This window comes from Lagopus muta, chromosome 9 (genome assembly GCF_023343835.1).
Source record: "Lagopus muta isolate bLagMut1 chromosome 9, bLagMut1 primary, whole genome shotgun sequence".
NCBI classification, from domain to species: Eukaryota; Metazoa; Chordata; class Aves; order Galliformes; family Phasianidae; genus Lagopus; species Lagopus muta.
In genome coordinates, this window is record NC_064441.1 from 7,239,155 (window position 1) to 7,262,534 (window position 23,380).

Below are 23,380 nucleotides of genomic sequence, written 5' to 3' on the forward strand. Positions count from 1 at the left end.
ACTTGCAAGTATTTCCTTGTGCTCATTAATTTGTTCTGATTAATCACAAAGAATAAGTGAAGGTAATTTGAAAATTCTACATTTAAGAGATGCTTCTAGATTTGAAGGAAACACATTACAAAGTGCTCTTTTGGGGGAATGGCCGGATTTTAACTTTGACCAAATTACTGGGATGACTTTTGTGCTAGAGTTTTCCATGCAAAACAAACAAAAGAAAACCCTGCTCGCACTCATTTCTCTTGTCTCTCTGTGGCTCTCACTGCCTCTCTGTCTGTCTAACTTTCTTTTCTTAAACGTTTTTATTTGTTGTTCAAATATTTGCAGTACTTGGAAGAGAAGAGAAACTTCAAGCATTTTGAAAACATAGAAGGGCTCCTTAAACTCAATGAAAATTATTGAGATATTGCTTTAAAGTGCCCTGCTTAAATAAATTAGAGAGTTCTACAACTCTTAAATGCCCAATAGAGATGCAAGAGGCACCTAGAATAATAGACTAGGTCACACTTAAATGAACATCTGTTGAAGAACATAATAGTAATAAGATAAACTGGCTCTGCACTAAACCACAGAAGCACAGATAATACAATACAGCTACCCTAAATAAATCTCACTTAAAGGAAGTGACCAGGTGACGGACTGGAGCATGAAAAGGGGAAAAAAAAATTGAAATTACTTGTTGAAAGAATCAATTTTTCTAAGTATTAGAGTTTCAACATTTCAAGCTTATAAATAGCTCTTCAGAATCAAAAAAGCTTTTTAAAGCATTTCCTTCCATATTGAAGCAAATGTAGACTAGATCTACAGAGTATATGAATTTAGTAGCTGCAGATAGGAACTAATAAAGTGCTGGTCTCTAGTGCTGGGCTTTTCTTCTAACCTCTAAATCCAGAGTTTAACCCCAGAGAGCATCACAATATTGTTGTGATCAGATTTTTGTCAACAGGCCCTGCACAAATTGAATTTGGTAGGTTTGTCAAGGTTATGTAACAGCAAACATTTGGAAAAATTGGGCACAATTGTCAGCCTTTGCTCTGAAAGGGCAGTGGATTAAATGAGCATAAAAATTTAATTGTCCTCCTATCCTCAATGAGGCTGGGCCTTTCCATGTTAGGGTCGGACTGGCAAGTTGAGCAGCAATTTTTATCTGGCCCCTGGATAAATAGATTCATTCAGCCTTCTCAGGCCTTCAACCTTCATTAACACAGAAATTAATCACATAAATTAAACATATATATTTTGTTGGAAAAAGTCTTAACAAGCTGCATCCTCAACTGGTTGAGAGAAAAGAATCAGGCATGTGTACATATTTAGCCTGACAATGCCAAGATTTCCAGAATATGTTTATGTTTCTGTCCTTAATTTTCAAGGGGCAGATTGGCAGCTGGTTTAAATTGTCTGCACTAATCACAGAGGAGTTAGGTCACTATATACCATGCAGGAGTTGATTAGCAGTTTGCCTGAGGCACTGGAATTCCCATTCTTAATGTGTTTTCTCTTTTAAACTTCATTGGTACGTTGCTGTAATTCAGTTGCTTTCGGTAGAGGTACGTGGGTGTGTAACTGGAATAACCAAGCAAAAAATTTGTCCTTTGGGTCTTATAAGAACTGGTGTGCTCCTGCACCTCAGTAACGTAATGCGATGTGTGCGTAACAGAGTTGTGATACATAATGACATTTTATGTTTACATTCTCTTTCATTGCATGTAATCCCATGGTTACTTACAAATAGCTGAATGGCAGCAAACAATCTTTCTATTTTTTTTTTTTTTTTAACTGAATTATTCTGTTTTTGGATCAGTTGGTCAATCATGTAGATAATGCTAAGGAACACAGTAATCGCTGATAGCCTGGGTACTTACTAAAGTTGCAGGAGAGGTTCTTGGTCTCCTACCATAAATGGTACCATGTTATATGATATTTCAAGGGCTTGCAGTCAGAACTAAGGCAGGATTTGCTTAAAAGCAAATGCTTTGTGTTTAAGGTTTATTTTTCTCATGTTTAAAATATGAAATTACAGAGCAAAAGGAAGTGGTAAACCCTCTATCACTCAAAGCCGTGGGAGTGTATCTACTTGTTCACGCATGCTCCATAGTTTCTGAAAGTCTGATTCTCACTTTACCCGCTAATCCAACACTTGGTTGTATTTAGAGGAGAGCTTAGTCCTACTCTGTGTTTTGATTTCCAAGTGATTACAAAGAAGAACGTGCTGCATCGTACCTATCTTTTATTTGTGTTATTGACCAATAAAATATTGAACTGTAATTCACGGAATCATAGAATGGCTTAGGATGGGCCTTAATATCATCTTGTTCCAATCTCCTTGCCAAGGGACTTCAGGGCTGTCGCCCACTAGATCAGGCTGCCTAGGGCCTTATCCAACCTAGCTTTGAATGTGTTCTGGGGAGAGGGGCATCCTGAGCTTATGTGGGAAACCTGTTCCAGTTCTCTCGTAATCTCTGTGGACCTCCTCTGGACCTGCACCAACAGCTCCATGTCCTACTTGTGTAGGGGGCTGCAGGCCTGGATACAGCCCTCCAGATATGGCTTTGTGAGGACAGTACAGAGGGGGATGATCATTTCCCTCACCCCTCTTTTGATGCAGCCCAGGATGCTGCTGGTCTTCTGGAGCATAAGAACACACTACTGGGTCATGTCCAGCTTTTCTTCCACCAGGATCCCCAGTTATTTCTCCCTGGGGGTGTTCTTAGTGAGTTCTCTCAGTCTGTATACATATCTGGGATTGCCCCAACCCAAGTGCAACGCCTTGCATTTGGCCTTGTTGAACCTCATCAGGTTCTTGTGGGCCCACTTTAGAAGCCTGTCCAGTTTCCTCTGGGCATCCTTTCCTTTTATTGCATCAATTGTATTACTCACCTTAGTGTTATCGGCAAACTTGCTATGGGTGTTCTCAATCCCACTGTCTGGGTTGCTGATAAAGATGTTGAAGAGAACTGCGACTGACCTTCTGGGGGACACCACCTGTGACTGGCCTCCTCCTAAACATAGATAATTCTGTTGACCGTTAATTCCAGACAGTGCTGTGTGCAGGATGTGGAGCTCCTTTGGGTAACGTAAGTGACATGAAAGATGCGGATGGGATACGATGGCTGGATGTGCATCTAGCCCTGTTGGGATACGATGAAGAACAAGCTAACTTCAAGCAGTGAAACTTGGTTGTGTCATTTTATGGCCACTGGATGCTGCCAGCTCTTCCTTGGCCAGCTCCTTGCTCCCATCTATCCTTTACTCTGTGATGCTCTGTTGGATGCCAGCTGCTGAGTAGCAAAGAGGATTCCGGGAGCTATGGTGCTGTGGGTATCCTACTGTCTGTAAAACAGCAGGAGATGCTGAGCAGTCCTCTGAAATGTTGCCAGCATTGAGGTGGATTTCGTACCAGTTTGGATTTCTTAAATCTGGTGTTCAGCTTCAGGGGAGCTGGCAGCTCTCTACCTACAACTGACTGGGAATTACGCATCTTTTCCTATGGAAAGCAATATAGGTTTTTAAATGGCTTATGTGATGAATCAAGGTTAAATGTTAGGGGAGGGAAGAAGCCTTGTTTACATGTGTAATTCTGAGTGGGTGGCTGGTGGTTCATTGGAGAATCTAATTGTTAAGTGAGCCGACAAAAGAGTTTTGGCATCTTAGATGGCTTTCTAGAAGCCCCTGTCCCATCCTGAATTTTACAAAGCTGGAAAGGGGAGAGGCAAGGAAAGGGGAAGATAAGGGCATTGGAAACCTGGGGAGCTTGTTTCTGGCACACTATTCGTCCTGTTGCTTCTCTTGCTTTCTCTTCTCTGGAAGGCTTCTGTCAATTTAAGGAGAGATTAACAGAAACTTTCTGTCTAGGGAAATCATTTTGATTTTCCTGTTAAATTTAAATGTTTCCCACAGAATTTTTCAATTGTGCAAGCACAGCACTTCTGATTAGAAAATGATCATGGGAGACGATTTCTCAGCTTTGTTTTGATTATCCACCAGTGAACACAATGTAGTTCACGCTGCTTTATGTAGCCATTACGGTCACTTTTAATAAGATTAAGTCTTTTTCTCTGAGGTATTTCTGGCTGAAATTTTGGATTTTGAGCAGTAGAAAAGTACATGAAGATGCACAGAGTTATTTCATTAAATGTGCTTGTTTCTGCTGAAAAGCCTGATTATCCACGACCAGTTCTCCAAAATACATGGCTTGGCTCTCAAGAGCATTCCCAGATCTCTTGTTTTGTGAGCCTCATTGCTGTATGGTCAGTCGGTGCCATTCCAGATCCTGCTGTTTCTGACATGCTACATCCATAGCACAGTGCGCGCTGAGTGTGTCAAAGAACTTCCAAGTGATAAAATAATTGCTATGTGATTAAAAATATACTTTCTAAGAACCACTCACTGATTTTAGAAGTTAGACTGTACTACACAGAGGTGCTTCATTGCCTCTGAGCTGGATGTGGGGGAAAAACTCAGACCTTGGAGAGACTATGAGGAAGTAACTTTGAATTCATATGCTGCTGTTGGATATTACTTTTGTCAGGCTGATTTATCTTATCTAAGAGGCTATTAGGTATTATCACAGTAGGTTATGCTTTGTTACCTCAGAGTGCTAATCATAGCATTAGTATTTCATGTTGATAATGAGCTTTGTTACTGAAATATTAAATATCAGTGGGGAATATATATTGTGAAATTTGATATGAAATAATATTTAATAAAGTAATTAGCAGAATAAGAACTTTGAAAAGAATTTCTTACCTATTTGTTACTACTGTCTCCGTTTACTTTTTTTTTGTTTAAACTTAATAGAGGTAGGACACAGCATTTGAATTGAACTACAACAGTCTTGAACAGTAAGTACAATTAAAGCTAATTCATGCTTGTTATTCAGGATTAACTTTATTTCTTGTTATGTTGCACTTCTGTATCTAGTTGTGAGTTGGTGAGAAGTCTTTTTCTTTCCCTGGAGATGGCAGGATGAAGGGAGGGTTATCGGTGTGGCAATGTATTGTGGCTCAGAAGTGAAAGTTGGGGAAATGAAGAAGGTTGCCATCTCTCAGACCTAAAGGATTTCAAAGGCTGCAAGCTTAACAGAAACTCTTTTAATTTCATGCCACCCATCTTGTTTTCGTGGTGACCCATGAAAATTGACACAAGACAGTGGTATGTCAGCATTTCTTAAGGGAAAATCAGTTTATTACTAGAGCTTTTAGAACTTAGAAAAAAGCCATGGGAGAAAGCCTTTCAGCTGAGAGGGAGAAATAAAGTTTCCCAGGTTTGTGATCTCACTTAAAGTAAGAAAAGATCTGTGAGCACAGACAGTAACAAAAGATGGGTGGACCTCCTGCACTCACTGCCCTGTTCTGGGCTGTTCAGGCTCAAATCTGGTTTAAAAAAAAAAAAAAAAGCAGCTGTACTTGTATAATCTGTGCCATTCTTTGCCGTTAAGTAAGGTGAGAGTATGCAAACCAGCATAGGACCAGAGGGGCATCAGTCCCTGCTTCTCACCACCCCAGCTCTGTGTCAGTGACTTGCCCTTTGTATCAGGCTTTCTTACTCCACGCAAGTCTTTTCTGGGGAGAAAAAGGAAGTTTCTAACTTTCTGGTTTATGGGAAATAAGGATATGTAGAAGAAAAGGAGAAACAGTTGTTCCCACACTTGTTCCTCACCTTTCCCCCTTTCTGGGCATTGTCTCTTCAGGGTGTTTCTTGCATATGTTATTGCACGGATGTCAGGGCAGGCCATCGAAGTAGACATGTTGTGACAAAACGTCAGTTAAGGTGTTTCCATCCTAGATGGAAAGCAATGTGGGCTGCACTTCCCTCAGCATGCTGCTGTGCAGACCCACGTTGAAGGTTTGCTGGATTAGCATTGTTAAGTGCTGAAATCTAGTGGAAACCAACTCATGGGTTTCTATCCAGGAGGCTGGAGGCACTCTGAACTCTGAGGGACAGATTTGGACATGTGTGCAATGCAAGGCTTTAACAGCTTACAGTGTTGCAAGTGATGAGCAGTCTTCACAGTGCTGAATGCCCCCACTTTCTCCATCACATCTGCAGAAATAGAGGGTGCTTCAGGAGCATTCTGCACTGCAAAGGATCTGTCATCTCTTCTGGTGTTTTCAGAAAGAAAAAATCACCACTGAGAATCTCCGAAAGGCTCTAGCTTTTAATGATCCATCCATACCTTTCCATTGTGTTCTGCTGGAAAAGGCATTTAATTTATTTTAAAAGATCTGGTGTGTTCAGTGAGCCCAGTTTGCACATTTCTCATGACATATCCAACATTCCCAGCAAGGGCAACTTCTTAGCATGGCAGGCTGCAGAACAATGCAGCTTTTTTCCTTTACCCCTGTTTCTGCCAAGAAATACAAGTCTTGCAGAGAAGAGAGCATCTCTCATTATATAAAATGTACGTGCCTGGTTTTGTGTATTATATAGGTGGGAAATACAAACCTTGCTAAAAATGAGCCATGCTGGAACTGGGTGCTGTAAGTCTGATGACTAAATTGATTGTCCTTATACCCTCTTAACTTGAAAATGCCTGAAGAAAAAAGTTCTAAGGTGAAAATGACAGTGCTCAATTTAATCAATAGCAACATTACAGTTTTTAACTCTTTAGCAGCAGGTGATGGCTGCTTGAGGTGTGTGAGCAGTGCTTTTACACAGTGGAGCTCTGCTCCCTGGCACAAGCTTGTTAGTGCCGCTGCAATAGAAGAAATAACAAAATCTTCTTTGTCTCAAGTTGGTATGTACAAATTCTCACAGGGAGAAACAAAACAGCACTAAAACCCAACAGTCCAACATGTCAAACTCTTGCTATTTTCGCATGTGAAAATCCCCTGAGAGAAATATTGTGGATCGCTACTGTAGATAGAGTACATGTACTCAAGAACAAAGAGGGCTTAAGAAGAAGACATGGTGAATATATAATAACTCTGAATAAATACGGTAAGTCCTCTCTTGTTTCTTTGCAAGTGCTTTTCAAGAAGTGAATAATAGTAAAGCTCTCCAAGTCACTTAGGGTCTGAGCCTGCAAATATCTACTCATATGAGTACTTCTTACTCATGTAAGCAGTCTCATTGAAGTCTGTAAACCTGCTCATGTGAGTAAGGCTAAACAAGTTCAGGGTCTAAAACACTATGAGAGAGACAAAAGCATATACAAGTACAGCCCTAAGACTCTTCAGACATGGAACAGCAAAAGATTTATCTGAGGCTTCCAATGTAAAGCCTTGTAAATTAGTAGGAAGATCTAAAAAATCAGGCCGCTGCTGCATTGGGAAGCAATGGAGCTCTCTTAATATGGGGATATAGGGCTAATGTGATGGAAAGACTTAGATGCAGCATGTAGTCTACCAGTTGTATTCTGTATCCCCCACAATCAGAGCAGTAGCTGAAAGTCTAGTGAGCAAATAATTATAGTAATCAAGTCATGATGAAACAAAGGAGAGGCTATTATTCCAGCAACTGGCCAAAGGAACACAAGTTTGGCTGGCTGGATTCCTGAAGGAGAGTAAGATTTACTACATGATGTGGAATATAAACTTTGATGCATTTAAATTGTTTTATGGACTTGTTTGTTTTTATTTTTAAAATAGCCTCAGACTAAAAAATAAAGTGATGTTTAAGGCTATCAATTTAACTGGTTAAATTTTGGACAGCAGTGAATAGGAATCTGCTGAAAGAGGAGGCTTGGTCTGTATTTGCCAATATAAAAATTTGTGGTGAAATTTTTCTGTCTTATGCTCAGTCTGATGGAGCAGGGAATTCTCCCTGCTCTGAAACAAGAAATGTGGAAGCAATAACATTTCCTCTCTGGGCTTTTTGTGGTGGTGTGGCTCTGCCTGTGTCTGTGTCTGTGTCTGTGGTCTGGAGCTGACAGCAAAGTGACATTTGACCATGCACACTTGGAGCAGTACAGGCTGCACTGGGGCCCTTGCAATAAGTGAGGCTTTCCCTTCAATAGAAAAGCCTGGCCTGACTTGTTTGGTTTGTGAGAACTGTGATGCAGCCCCAAGATATTTGGGGATAAGTAATAGGGGGATCTGCTTGGCCCAGCTGCCTTCTCTGCGCTGCACCTGTTGTAGAGTTTGATGTGAGAGTACGGGAACGGCATGGGGATGGTGCAAAGATAAGTGATCTTTTAATTGATAAACTTGTGTCTGAATCTTTTTTTTTTTTTTTTTCCCCCCCAAAAAAGGGAAACTAAAGCTTATTGAAATTAAGGCCTAACGTCACAAAAGTCATTGGGAAATAAGTGGAAGATGGTATTTTGTGGGGACTTCCACAGGCAGTTTCCTTAGGTTGGAACATGAAGCTTCTCTGGAAGAAGAAATCTTAAGAGATTCCCTGCTGCAGATCCAGATCTTGCCTGGTGATCAAAATCTTCCAGGTGGCCTTGCCTCCTGCTTGCTGGGCTGCTTTTCAGCTAAGGTGCCTTATAATTTCAACACAGGTGGAAGTGTTGGGAAGTATTACCGATTCAATGCCATCAACATTCTGTTCTTTTGTAATTTGAATAGTTTGTATAATTCTAAAGCCAAGTTTGAAGAGTCTCACCCATTGCCTAAAAGTGCCAAAGCACTACTTTCTTGCTTTCACCGCTGTTGGTTGGCTCAGTCACTTTTTCTTGCTCATTCAAATAGCATGTTTTCTCTTTTCCCAAAGCTGGACTTTTACTCTTGTGTGTTTCAATGAGTTGTGACTGGACCCAAGATTCCTCCATTCCTTGCGATCATGTCTTATACCTCAACTTCTGAGAAAGCCAGATAACGGAGAGATTCCCCCCCCCCCCCCCAAGTGGGGGGGAAAAATGATTGTATTGAATTTTTTTTCTTTTAGAAGTCCAAAGAAGTTTGCTTCATTTGTTGTTCTGTAGATTGGACCATTTGGACTTCAATTTCATCGTCTTAAAGCCAGTGGTATTCATATGAAGTTAATGGAGTTTCTGGTAGTGCAAAATCTGTCCTCTTTCAACTTTTAAGAGAGATTTCATCTTTGTGTCTTTTTTTCCTTTCCTGCTTTTTTTTCCTAAGAAAAAAAAAACCAAAACATTTCACGGGGGAAAATAGAGATAAAAAAGCCCATGAAGAAATACTGTTTCTAAGTAATGTACTTTTAGCAATGACAGCTTGGTATTTTTGTTAAACGGCACCGCTTTCAGCTTTCAAAAAGGTTTAGCCAACAGTGCTCACACTGCTTTCGACAAGGTAAACCTTGCCCACCCGTTATAACCTTTAGGTCATTCCAATCATGTTATTTCTCCCATAATGCCAGAAGTAATGGAGTAGGCAGGAAGTGAAAGTAGAAGTTATACAGCACTGCTCTCCTGCCTTTTGTTTGCTTGTCTATAACTACCTTAAACTACTTCCTTCTCATCATTATAACAATGGGATGAAATGGTTCTTTATAAATGGCCATGAAGTAAAGGCAGACTGCAAAGGCTTCTGTAACCTATTATTATGACCTTTCTCTCATCAGTAATTGTTTAGCAATTTGTACCTGAAAAATCTAGGCCATCTGTAATGTGCCACACAAGGTGTGGTGAAAGGGCTTTGGAGACAAATAGAATAATTATTAAATACCAATGTGGTACAAAGCAGAAAGTCCTAAGCAGCATGAAAAGACATTGGGGGTTGAGTAATGAACCCATGTTCAAATACATTAGGCCCTGGCTTGTTTTGGTGAAATAAATGTGATTTAACACACAGAGGCTGCTGATGCTGTGCCTACATAAACTTCTTTAAGAAAAAACCTACAAATCTAGTGTAATTCTGCTCTGGGTATCTGTAGGAAGAAATTAGGCTCCATAAAGAACTTGGTGTGTCACAGAAGTAGTAAGTGGCCTGAAATACCCTTGCACTGGTAAGCCACAGGGTCTGTGCTATGCATCATTTCAGTGTCAGCCCTCCTATTTGTTGAGATTAAAGCTGTAAGCTTTAACCTTTCCAAGCTACTTCAGTTGATCTCGGGGTGGGGGGGGGGGGGGGGAAGAAGCTTTATAGGTATTTTGTCACTAATTTTTGAGCATGGCAACTAATAGAGTTGTCCTGTGGCTCATGATGACTCAGAGCCAGACACAGTGGGCTTGGGTAAGCATAATGCATGGTGAATGTCAGTAAGTGTCTGTGGGTTGTCATCACTGCTGTGTCCTCAGTAGTAGCAGTTGCAGTAAGGTCTCTGCTTATGTTTTGGAATTGGAAAGTAAAACTTCTGAAGTGTACAATGATTGCCTTGAACCGGATCATTTGAGGTATTTGGTCCAACTGTTCTTGCCCTAAGCCTGGCCACCCACTACTTTATGTGGTTTTTCTTTTGCTGGCCCTCTTCCCGTACCCGTTAGTGTTTGCCCAGTGAGTGCCAAAGCTTTCATTCTTCTTTCCCTGAATGGCTTCAAATTTGCATTTCATGCAAACAGCCCAGCTGCTGGAGTCACACTTACAGTACAAAGCTGACACACTATTTATACACACTTCATCTTGGGTAACAACTTGCACCTTGGCTATGCAGAGAAAATAATATTGACTACTTTTATCACTTTTTAAATCTTTCTTTTAAAATATTGTGACAGATTTTTTCTAACTTCATGGTTTTGGCAACAGTCTATTGGCTCACTCTTTAGTTAGTTAGCCAATCTAACTCTTTGGTTAGGCTTTTTTCCATGCGATTTTGAACACCGTCAGCCCGGATGGCTAACAAGGGGCATCGGTGCAAAGCAGCAGTGTGCGGATGGGCAGAGCTGGAGCTGAGCCCTCTCCTGGCTGGAAGCAGCAGCTCAGGCCGGCACCCCGGCTCCCTGTGCCGCCGGCTGCTCTAGCAGGTCAAGTAGCAAGAGATAATATAGGGATTTATGCAGCAAACAAGACTAGGCTCTTCCTCTGTAACCTCACCTGTTGTCACTGCATGTTCCTCAGTAATGCTCCAGACTTCCTGCCCTCCAGGCACGTCTTTTCCAACCTGTTTCCTTTGGCTTTTGCCATCTAAGTTTGGCAGCAAGCTGCGAATAGGGAGGTCTTGTCCTTTTAGCATTAGACTGTGGGTAGACTGGAGTGTGTCTCCATGTGGATGTTGGTATCCTCCCTTCAGAGCAGAGCTCTGCCAATGCAGGTGTCTCAGAAAGGAGGTTCTGGGATCCAGCTTGACCCTCCCAAGCTGTTTACTTAGATGTGGACTTGCTACCTACCCCCACAGTCCTGTTCCCAGGTGCTTTGCAGAAGACCTTTATCAAAGTCCTTCTGTGGCTTTTCCAGCTTGCTTCCTTCCCTTCCTTCTCTGGCACAAAAAGTCTTTCAGGTCTGGTTGTTCACACCCTGGCTACGCTCTGGGTGTAGACATCAGCAAAAGGGCTGCCACTGTTTTACTCCTTGTGTTATGGCGGCTGTCAGGTCCCGGGTTGGGTGTGAGACAGGAACACAAAACAAGAAGTTTGCTCCTTGCCTCAAAGCCTGTCATACCTCAAAGTGCTGTCATACCTGGCAGGACAGGTTTGACAGCTGCTCTGCAGTTAGCTTGCCTGAATGGATACAAGTCCAGAGCTCTGTCCTAAGAAAAGAGGGATGAATTCATAATTGCGCTTGTTTGACATAATCTGATTTCAAGGATGATGTTCAAATCCAGGAGTGTGCCTGTACTCGGTACTTCCACCACAGAGCTGATGTGAAGGGTGCACTGCGGCTGTCTTTGCTCCGGGCCTGAGATGCCAAAGCTATTGGTGCAGGTCCTATGTGAGTACTCACATGTGGCTTTAATGCTGCAGAGATGGCTGCATTTTATTGTCATGGTTGCTCTGATGGGATGTTTGTATAGCATTTATTGAAATTCTGGGAAAAAGGGCTTTCATTATGTACTGCTATTTGGCCTAGTCTTACCAGCACTGTGTGACATGTAACAGGGATGCATCTTAGATAAATGTGAGAGCAGAGCAAAGCAAACGGCTGTTTTTTCTCTTCCACTGGTGCTTTATTTATGATTTTTTAATGCACTTATCTGCTTTCAAATCCAAAGGAAGTGATGATGGATAAAGGTTTTATCTGCCGCTAAGCAGAAACTGAAACCCTAATCCTGCAAATGCTTATTCCTATGCTTAACTCTAAAATTAAGAATGTTCATTGATTTTGTTGGAGATGAGAGGACAATTTGTCTTTCAGATTTGAGTCTACCAAATCACTTTTCAGTAAGACAGTACTGTTCTTTCCTGCACAGATACAGTAAGAACTGTCCCTTTAATGTGGCTGCTGTTTAACCTTATTTATTTTGCTTTCAATTCATAAGTGGTGGAAAAAGTTCCTTTATTAAACTCAACATTTTGCAGGAATTTTGGTGACCTGAAAATTTAGTGGGAGGCTTAGTTTTAAAGTTAGGCACGATGAGTGTCAAATTAAGCTGTCAGCACACAAAGTGATAGAGAGGAAGATGTATACAAGCACACTCACATGAACACACATCTTTTTCCTCCCTGTGCTGACTGGTAAGTCGTAACAGCAGAACTAGATGCTGGGAATTACATTTTAGTAATTCTTTTCTAGTTATGTCAGATTTCTAGCATGCTATTAGAGACATATGTGTCATCCTCACCATCACCCAACATATCATTGCTGTTTCAAACTGTTACCAGAGCTGTTGACACAGAATATTGTGTCTGTCGACAGCTCCAATTAGTTGGCGTGTCTGACTACTGACAGCACAGTCTACTTTTGTTTATGAAGACGGTGTGAGCTGTATCTCACTCTCACAACCTCCAGTGGCAGACAGATGGATAGAACTATATAATCATCAACGGAAGCGGGTGATATTCTGTCTTCACAAATCATCATGTGGAGCAGAACCAACGGCCTTTTGTCTGCTTTCAGAAATGACTGCAAGATTCCTCCCATCTGTCAAGTTATGAGGATGAATATGTATAAAATACATCAGATATATATGCGAGGTTTTGTATTGTGGATTTTTTTTTTGTTGTTTGATTGGGGGTGAGGGAGAAGGGGGGAAAACTGCTTCTTAATTTTCACCAGATGTTAGCTATGAGACATAGAACAGTAGAGGGAGAAGCACAATCATTTTCTCTCAAATTGAACTGTTTTTTTTAAAAGGAATGGACCAACCCCTCATCATTTGCAAATGTGGAACCCCATTGATTTCCTAAGGTTGTACAATTGCAACTGAGCACAGAAAGTAGTCTAATGCACCCTTTACGTATATATAATCCTCTCTATTGTGTGATTATAAAATCTTAGCAGCTGCCCAACCAGCGATGTTCTGCTTTTCATTTAATAGCAGTTACAGATACAAACTATTTTCAAATATAGTTCCAAGTTCCTGAGTGGTTCCTCAAGCACTGTGTGCACTGAGCTTGGGGAATGTTTGTTCCAAGAACAGACCCCCACAAAGTAGGTAAGTAGTGTAGATTTGGCTAATTCATTCAAACAGCGTTCTGCTTAGCGATCTTTAAAAGGTCTAATTCTTAAGTGACGTTTGTTTTCTTAAGAACAGTAAGACTGATTGACATACCTGGATTTTTTTATGAAACAAGGCCTTTTTTCCTTAACGTATCAAAATATTAAGGTTTTCAATAGGTACGTCTTTTGTTATAGACAGCAAATTCTTATAAAGCAAACAAATGTCCGCTTGAAAGAGATGGGAGATCAGAATATGAATTGCCTTTGTTCTGTTGCTTTGCCTAGTTTTCCTACTCTGTAGCATATAACATTTTCCAGCTTTTCTCTGCTGTAACACCTCGTATAACATTTAAGGGCTGATCTTGCCTGCTAGAAGTTAATTGGTGTTTATTATTTACTAAAGTGGAAGCAGGATTTGATTTTTATGCAGGAATTTAGTAGAAAGGATTTATTTATTTGCTATATTTCAATGATTAAGTATCATTTCCTTAGCCTTGCAGGAAGCAAATTCTAATCTTGCAAAAATGTCCTGACTTTCCCCGCAAAGTCAGCAGGATGTATAAAACATAAGCATGTACTTAAAGCATCAGGGAAGAGCAGTGGTTGATAGCATTTTTGATCTTGTATTTTACTTCAAAAACAGATAAGTGGAAGAAAATCAGTGATATTGAGGGTGGTTTCATGAAAGAGTTTAGTTACAGTGTTTACTTCTTAAAAAAAAAAGACTATTTTTTTCCCTGTGAGAGTGAGGAAAAAAAATCACTGGGAAAGGTGCAACCATGTATTAGATTCTGTGGATATTCACAGTAAACTCTGCTGCAGTTTGAAGTAAAAGTTTCATCCTGACTATTATCCTATTTGTATTATTTCCATAGAGCTTTTCTTGAATAGTGAAAGGAACCTAAAACTGAGGATGAAAGTTATTGCTCTGGATACAGGCCAGTTCCAAGTGTGTTCAATGCAGCAATTATAACAGATAGTCAGTAATACAAAAGCACTTCATTAAAAAATTAGCAATTTCTTGGTATTGCGCGTTTCTGATTTTTGGAACGCCTTAAGCAGTTGAAGTGTATGGGATAAAATGCTTTTCACATGAGTTACTTTTAGGAATCGAATTTAAAATGTGCATGAATTTTGCACTTCAGGATTTTCTCAGTTACAGAGGAGCAGTGATCTCATGAGATCCTGCTGGGAACTCGGACTCAGCTGAAATTTTGAAAATTCCTGAGCAGGACACAGAATATTCACATAAAAAGACGTTTGCTAAAATGCTCAGGGAAATCGATCGTGAGCTTCTGGTTAATCTAAGAACAAAAGAACAGCTAAGTTAAGTAAATAATTAATTTTTGATTATTCACTCAACTGTACTAATTACTGTGACCCAGTTCTTAGAGATCTCATTGAAATGCTTTATGGAAGTCGGGCATTTATTGAAATGAAATCTTGAATATGTAGGTAATAGGAAGCATGTGGGTTGGACTGATAGAAACAGAGGCTGTTCATTGATGTTTTAAGAGCTGAGCACGTGTGGTTATGACAGCAACTGCTATGTGGTCCAGGCTGGGAATGATGGCAGTAAGCAGATGACTGGGCTTGCTTTTCTTCTGCCATGGGTCACTGGGACTTCTTGTTCCAAGATCATACGAGAGACAAAATTGCTAATGATGGGCTGGCATAGCATCCAGTGTGTAACCACAGCTATGTGACTTCATGGACACCAAGAGCTGCTTGAATGGAACCGTTCTCTGCGTATGTGTTCTCCTCTCCTTTTCTGTCTTGCATAGCAGGAATAAAGGGCATCTGGCTTCAGATAAATCCTCTGTGGGATTCATATGGAGAGGTTAATGAGTAGCCTTAGCCAGGTCCTAAATATGATTTTCCTCTTAAATGCTGCATGCTCCAGAACAGCTCTAAGAGAGTTGGTCATTATTCTGGGGCATCTCCAAAGGCAACTCTTTCATTATTTTTCTGTCTTGGTCCCTCTGCTGTAATTTTTAGGCTGTAGGATTGCCAGCATCCATGCTGGTTTTGTATTTGTTTCAGTGTTTTCTCAGTATTCTCCACCCCCCTTCCTCTCCCCCCATTATAGGTGGGGCATGAGAAACAAGTAAAGCCTCTGATTACTGAAATATGAGTATTTCTTAAATAGTGCCCTTAACCTGAGCTGAGTTTTGGTAGCCAAGGACCTCATGATTACCTGGGCTGCCATTGCACACAGGAGATACACAGATAAAATCCCTGTTGCCAGAAAGAATAGGCAAACCAGGCAGAAGAATTGGTTTTATCCCCATTTTACATACAGGAATTGAGGCTCCTGGGGATTCGGTTACTGAAGCAAGCCTGTGGTATGAAATAGTTTGTATCTCTTGTGTTCCTCTATGTGCCTTAACCACAAATCATCCTTCAGGCAAATTTACCTGTCACTCTGGTTGTTAAATGAGTCTGATTCCTGTAGTAACTTCTGCAAGTTCAAACTTGTTCTGGGCATATTTTTGGAGGGAGAAATCGTTGCAGATCAGTATTTAATGCTCATGGAGCACAGGACCACCAGCTCTTGGACTGTTTTTCATCAATAAAGTTGAATTGTTTTCCTTATTTTTTCCATTTGATTGTGCTGGAGGTATTCATTTTAGAAGCAAGTTCTGTATTCAATGAAATGTTTAATGTTAAGGAAATGCTTTGGTTTAAAAAGACTTTAAAATCAAAGCAGAGGTTCTTTTTTGAAACATTGAACCAAATCCTGGCAGCTGCGGTTGGCTTAAAATCGGTGGAGTTTCACCAAGGAAGAGTTATTGCTTCTCTCTAATGGAAAACACCCCATGGAGTTGAGTAAATTAAGAGGAATATCTCTATTTTGCAGGAGGATTCGAAGACTCATTTTAAAAATGCTGCATCCAAGACTTTGTAGACTCAGAGGGCTAAGTTCAGTTTTAACTGAGTTAAAGTCAGTTCTCTGCTGAGATCCCTGGGCTATGTCACCGTTCACTGGTAGCACTCTATCAGCGAGTGTTTTTTGTCTTATTTTGCCTGGCTTGCTGCGTTGCCAGGTGCTAATCCTGCGACCTACCCTAATTCTCAGAGTTCTTTTCCTATTTTTCATTGCAGGATAACAAGTATCTTGACTGTAATCTATTAATTGAATTGAATAAACTTGTTTCCCTAGCAGTGAGAGCATATTGTTTGCACACAGTGTCATCCCAGGCCCTCCAGCTATCGAAAGATTGCCAGATATGTTTATTAAACCCCCTGAGCTTGGAAAGAACGCAGAAAACTGTCATCTAGAGCAATACGAAAGTGCCTATCTCAGCTGGGGATCTGGCTGTTATGAATAAAGGAAGAGTTTGCGGTAGAGTTTTGAGATGTAAAGAGAAAAGGCTTCCCTATGGTGCAAATGTGTTGGAACCCTTAGGCGAGAAAAAAAAAACAAAACAAAACAACCTGAATTGTTGCTGGCAGTACAATGTAATTATTGAGTTAGCTACAGCTTGGGCTGTGAGAGCTTCTGGGGTAAAGGCCTGGTGACTTTGGCTTCTCTCTTTTTTCCTTGAGACAGTTAAAATTTTGAATTGTAACATTTTGTGTTCTTACTGGTAATTGAACCACATACATTTAGCACATTTGTGATGATTTCATAGAATGACAGGTTTCAGGTTTCCTTTTTTTGTCTGCTTCCTTTACCTGTTCTAAGTGAAAGGCAAATGAGCCAGTAGCGAGAGAAGAGACAGAGTAAAGCTTGGCTCCAGACCTAAACTCTTCTATTCCACAGTTGGCATCTCAGACCTGGAGATTCTGATTTCTTGTCCTAAGAGATTTTGATTCCTTTGGTTTTATTTATGGACTGTGGACCATCACTGTTGTCCCCTTCAGCCACACAGAACTCAAAGGGAGCTTACTCAGACTTAAACAAGGCAAGGAGTTCACTTGCAAGTTCTTGCATGCTGAAGGGAATATATTCATTACTCACTGTTAACTGATGCAAAATCCTTATGTAGGAAGGAAGCTGAAAAAATTGCATGCGGAGTTCCTCAAGTTTGCTCTATTTGTGGTGCTTCCTCACTGTAGGTTCTGGGACAGCCACACTGCTAGCTACTAGGGGATACAAATGGGAACAAATTGCTATGCCAGTGGGAAACGCAGGCTAATTGGCTGTCTGAAGGTGATGTCTACTAGAAAGGAGCTGTGGAGAGGTGTTACTACTCTAGAGCAATGAAGTTCACCTCAATACCAGAGTCCATTGTTCCACCATGCAGTGTTTAACCTCATCGTTCTCAAGGGCTTTAAAAACAAAACCAACCACAACAAAAAACCCTGTGTTTTGTGGTATTTTCTTTTGTGGTATTTTCACAAGCTGCACAGACGTTCTCTTGAGCTATTATCAGGGGGAGACATGTAGAACTTTATGCTTTTCTGCTGATTCCTCTATAAAATGTGTGATCCCAAAGCTAAAGTTGGTAAGTTCCTCTTCTGTTGTTTGCTGGAGTTTCCCCAGTTTGGAAAATCCCTTCACTCTCCTCCTTTTCTGCTAGCAAGAACCCGCACTGTAATAATGAAGATGATGCAGTCTTCAACCCCTTGTCCTCATTATCCACCAAGAAAATGGATACTGGGTTGGGAGATCGGGATTCTGTTCTCAGCTGAACAGCTCACCTGATGCTGTATGCTGAACAGCTGCCTTAGCGCCTCTTTGTTTTTATTCCCGTCTCTTCTGTGACCTTACGTACTTTAGAGGAGGGGCTCTTATTAAATACCAGGTCCACAATAGTTTTCTCTAAGCACTTGCTCACCTGATTCGTTCATGGTTTACTGCAGGTATCTGTGATTCATGCTTTGCCATTTAATAAACACTGTTCTAAAATAACTAGCGGTTAAAGCAAGCAGGCAGAATGAGTTAGATCACTGAAGATGATGCTAACACAGTACGAGCTCTGAAAACACTGCAAGAGAGCTTTCATTAGGAAAGATAGTCTTACTGGGCCTCATAGCTCACAGTCTACCTGAGGTTTGTTTTTATCTTCAAGGGAAAATGGGGAGAAATTCTACAGCACCATCTGTAGTTCAGTGTTTTGCCTACAAATTCAGATGTGTGTTACAGTATCTTTTCAGTCTAAATAGGTACCATCCTGAATTCTTTAAATTACCTTTAATCTGCATATATTTTTCTACACTTTTATACCTGAGTTGAACTCCCAGGTTCAGAACTCTTGATGAAGGAACCTTCTGGAAAAAATGTTTTCCAATTCCAAACAAAACAAACTTTTTTTTAAAAAAAGCTATTTTGAAAATATAAGAGTAAGAAACCTTCATGCTACAGAAAAGTGAAAGAATCTGTAGCAACAATGAAATTGCAGGGAAATTGACCCAATTTTGAGTCATTCTTTGTACTGAAAATGCTGGGCTGTCAAAATATTTGTTAGCAGCTCTAGATTTTGTTCCAGAAACTGTTAGTTGTGCTCCACGCAGATTTTTTTTTTTTCTGTTTTAATTTCAGATCTTCGAAAATGAAGAATACCACAATGCGTGTCATTGTTAATATAAAGATGGCATCACTTGTGCTTTGTTATGGTCTTTGTGTCTATCCTCACCCAATTACTAAGTACATACCCCTTGAGGCACTCAGATACTTATTACTGAGTTAAACATTTCAGATGAAAATATCTTAACTGCAAGTAGTAAAGAGAACAAAAATAATGTGACTTAAAGATGCTGTATCAGTGTAGGAGAAAAATACCACTCGCTAGCAACAAACAAGTCAAATGCTTGTTTTCTGTTAAATTAGCCATACCTGCAAAATATTCAGATATTTTAGGTTCCAGAAAGCAAAATGATTGCATGCATTTCTTTAAAATATTCAACTGTCTTTCTAAAATTCTCCATTTTACTTTTTATTATTTCATTATGACATACTTATGTTGATTTAAAAAGAAAAAAAAGTGGCTTGGATGACTTTGAAGTGAAGTCATTTTTTTCACAAGTCTTTTACCCAGAATGACAGTCTGCGTTACCTATTACCCCTTTACACAATATTCAGCTGTTATGATATTGTATATATGCATTAACAAATAAAGGAATGCATCCACAACAATTATGTTCCTCTTCTGCTTGATTTAGTTGTCAGCATGCATTCACGACTCTGTAAAGTATCTCCTTCACAGCCTTGTCAGGCATACCTTTTTCTCCCCATAATGTCAACTTCATGCAGCAGGCAGGCCAGGTGAGCTTGGCTCACTTTCAGGTTTTGTCTGTCTCTTTATCTGAAATTTTTAAAGGGGGGACGTCAGAAGAGGTAATTGCCGTAAATTACACACTGTCTGTTGTAAATTGTGATGAGAACATAATTGAAAATTAAACTGAGAGGCACTTCCTGGATTCGAGCAGCAAGAGAGCCAGAGGACAGCCTTAGCAATTTGCGGTGGGTCTACAAAGTAATTTTTTCCACCCCTCTCTCCAAAAGTGTAATTGATTCCGGTGCTGTACGATTACGCTCCTGTGTCAAGGGTTGGCCTGAGGGTCCTGGAGAGGGTTATGGAGACGATTCCGTAGGGTTCACGCAAATAATTGACTTGTTTCGTGTGAGTACTGTGTGAGGGGAATATCAGCTTTTTCCAACGGGAGAAGTGGAGCTTGACTGCTTGTGCAGAGATGTCACTGTTCAGAAAGGGGCATTGTTCAAGGTTCCCAGCCATTGTGTGTTTGTGTGAGCCCTGGTGTATTTGTGCCTCTCAGCCATTGCTGGGGATGGAGATGAGTATTAGGGATGGGGGAGGGGGAAGTTAATTTTACTCTCTCTTCCACCCACTCTTTCCTCCTCTTTCCCTTTCAGCTAAATAAAAATGTGAAATGCTATAATGAACAAAGCAACTTAAGTAGCTATTATTATTCATAGCAGAGTCTCTAACCAAGAGGAGTTAAGTGACTGAAATGTTGGGGACAGGAATCTGTACCAGGAGAGGATTAAAAGTTGAAATTCTCCTTGGCCATAATGCCCTGCTGCTGACCCAGCTCAGCATCCTTTTCGTGCAGTGTGAGACTGCACCAGCTGGCAGGAGAAGAGCTGGATTTGAGAGTTGTTAAGAGGGATCTAGTATAGCAGCCTTCGTGGAGCACTGAGCCATCCACAGTTAACTAGAAAACAACACTACTTTTTACTGCTTTTTTGTCATAGCACCAAATAACGTATTTAAAAGTTTCATGGCAAAACTTCAGTCCTGTGTCAGTTTAGACTTTCAAGACTGTTTGCATCTCTTTAGATCTATGTCTATATGCGGTATCACTCCAGAACAACTACATTTGTGGAAAAATGGAACACCTTCCTGTGAGGGAATGTTAATTATCGTATTGAGTAAAAGATAAAATGAGCTTACTATAGTCTCCCAACAGCTGGAATTACGCAAAGTTGAGAGTACTTCTTTCATACTCAGGACCCATGTGAAAATAATTGTGTATGTGTGCACATACACACATGTATTTACTTATAGCCAGGGACTTTCAGCCTCCAGCTCTAAGGAGATTTAAATAAACATTTTCATTGCCGTGGGGAAATAGTCTTTAAGCCTCTGAATCCAATTCATGCTTTGAGTACTTCTTACCCATTGTAACATTTATACCGCTACACCAGCCTTTTGTAGGTATAATTCTTTGATGGTATTTCCCAAGAGGGATGACCTTTTAGCAAAAGCCTCAGTAACTGCTGGGTAAAGAATAAGCAGTAGTAAAGTGGGCAGCCGCCTGCATTTGGCATCCCTGGCCGTGCACCCCTGGGAATGGTCTGTGCCTTATGGGCTCTTCTGGAATTCCCCAAGAAGCAGAGTGGAATGGCTTGGGAGAAGACTGAAGCAGGGAGGCAAGGCTCGACATGAGGAAATATGGTTTCTATCCTTTTCTTCTTTGTGTAGAACTAGGACTTGAGGTATACCATCTCACAGGAAATCAAGAATACTAAGAAATGCTACATATTAGGCCTTTATGCAAATTGTACAATGAACTGCTGCTTTACATGTTTAGCAATGGGTTATTTATTTAAAACATTCCATTCAATACCAAAGTTTGGTTTATGATGGAAAATGGCCAGCCTGACTCCAGCTTCTTTCCTCAAACTATTGCAGGCAGTTCTGCTGGGCTAGCCTGGGAGCAGGTGCCCAGAATTCCTTAAGATAAAAGGACTTTACGTAGCTGCAGATTCCGGTAGTTCTTAGGCTCTTTGTTGGCTGCTGCAAGGATGCAAAAAGCAGTGATATTGAGTTATGTTACAGACCTGAGATCTGTCTTGACTGGAAAACAGTAGATGTGCAGGAGAGTTGGGGACAAAATTGAGGTTTTTTATTTTGTTATTTTTCTGCCTTGGCAGGTCAGTAGTGAGTGGAGTACCATGCTTGTCAGACCTGAGGATGCCACAATTTATTCACCTGACTATTGTCTGCAGCTGTTGTAGAAACCACTAAAATATAGCACATCCTCAGTTCTGAATCAGGGTCTGGAAATAGATGAATAATTACGGTACTGAAATCCTAACAGGAAAACGGTGCTGAGTGTATTATCCTCAGACACGAAATTCTTGTCGAAAGAGTTGCATCAATGGATGAGTGATGACCTAATTTTAAGTTAAAGGCTTAACAGAAGGTATTTTATGGCTAGAGTGCTGGTCAGCATGGTATCGTTTCTAAGGCTTGAGCGCTGGTGACAAAAATGACATTTCTATATTTTACCACAGCAGGTTTGACTAGTTGTTTAATTTAACTTGATTGGCCTCATAGAGCTTAACAGACAAAGGAGGAGTTAAACTGCCTTACTGGAAAATGTGGAAATTACAGTCTTTTGTTTCAGTAAACCAATTGGTTTTCTGAACAGACAATCCCAGTCATCAAGTCTTGAAAGCAATACAAAGCAGCTTGGAATGTGAAGAAACCTTAATGTCAACTAACCAGCAGGGAAAGTCTTCCAAGGGCAACTAGAAAATACTTGAAATTTCTTTTTACTTAAGTGAAAGTCAACGAAAAAGTGTAGAGAAAATTTACCAAGTTATTTGAATGTTGTTTTGAATACACATTCATAGATCTCGGTCTTATTTGGACAAAATCTTCTGAGAAACTGAGTATGATAGTAGGGAAATACAGAAGGTGGCTCTTCATTCACAAATGAAAAGAACCTTTGCAGATGTTGGATTGCCAAGTAACAGTATTTTCAATAGGGAAGTAACACAACACGTAAAGCTCAAAAAGCTTCCATAATAATGGAACTAAAAGGAAGCAGGCATTTGCCCCTCATCACTTATGGCTAAGTTGATAGGATTGTTTTGTACAGACAGGCACAGGAAGCAGTATTGGAAGCCACAATATGGCAGATGAACTACCAGTCTTGCTGAGAGAAATAACATAGAACACACAATGTTTGGAGAGATGCTGCAATGTGGCCACTGGTTCTAGTTGAAGTGCTTGAAAATTTGAGAGGGAGGACAAGAAAAAAAAAATCTACTAAGATATCCATTCCTTGGATAGTGTCTGGATTATTAGGAAGACAAGATGTGATTGGGTGTGTGGTCATGTTTTTGGAGAAAGAACATGGGTATTAGTGCAAGAATTCATCTGCCGAACCCTAATTGGAGTGCAACAGTTTGAGACTTAGCAACATACAGATCCCACAACAATCATCTAAAAATAGCCAAGAGAAGTAGGGTCATGTTTGTGCTCTAAGCACTGGCTGAAATGCTGGGGTTTGTACAGTCTAGCAATGGTAGTTTTTGTACGAAACAACAGAGAAAAGTAGCAGAGAGGTGAACATCTATATTAGAAATGAGGTTTCTGCTTTCAGTAGCGTGGACTTTTGGCATAAGCTCCTTTGAGAAAGTCTGGCATTTCTATCTTCTGTGTTGGAAGACATGTAATCCAGGGAATGTTTTTTCACCTCGGTATAGGATTAAAAGGATAAAATTCTGCAGGCTGTATTATATAGATTTTATGCTAGTAGACAGTATTTTTTGGCATTAAGAGATTTGATTCTTTTCAAAG

General features: G+C 40.4%; 1 long non-coding RNA gene across 3 annotated transcripts in view; it reads left to right on the forward strand.

The window, feature by feature from the left end:
• Positions 1–23,380, forward strand: part of LOC125697519 (uncharacterized) — a 108,790-nt gene that overhangs the window by 76,202 nt on the left and 9,208 nt on the right. The window contains exon 4 of one of the 3 annotated variants that reach the window (XR_007378826.1): positions 18,868–19,394. The exons of the other annotated variants lie outside the window; for them this stretch is intronic. This is a non-coding gene — a long non-coding RNA (uncharacterized LOC125697519). Of the gene's footprint in view, positions 1–18,867; positions 19,395–23,380 lie in introns of those variants that run through there. 3 annotated transcript variants of the gene reach the window in all.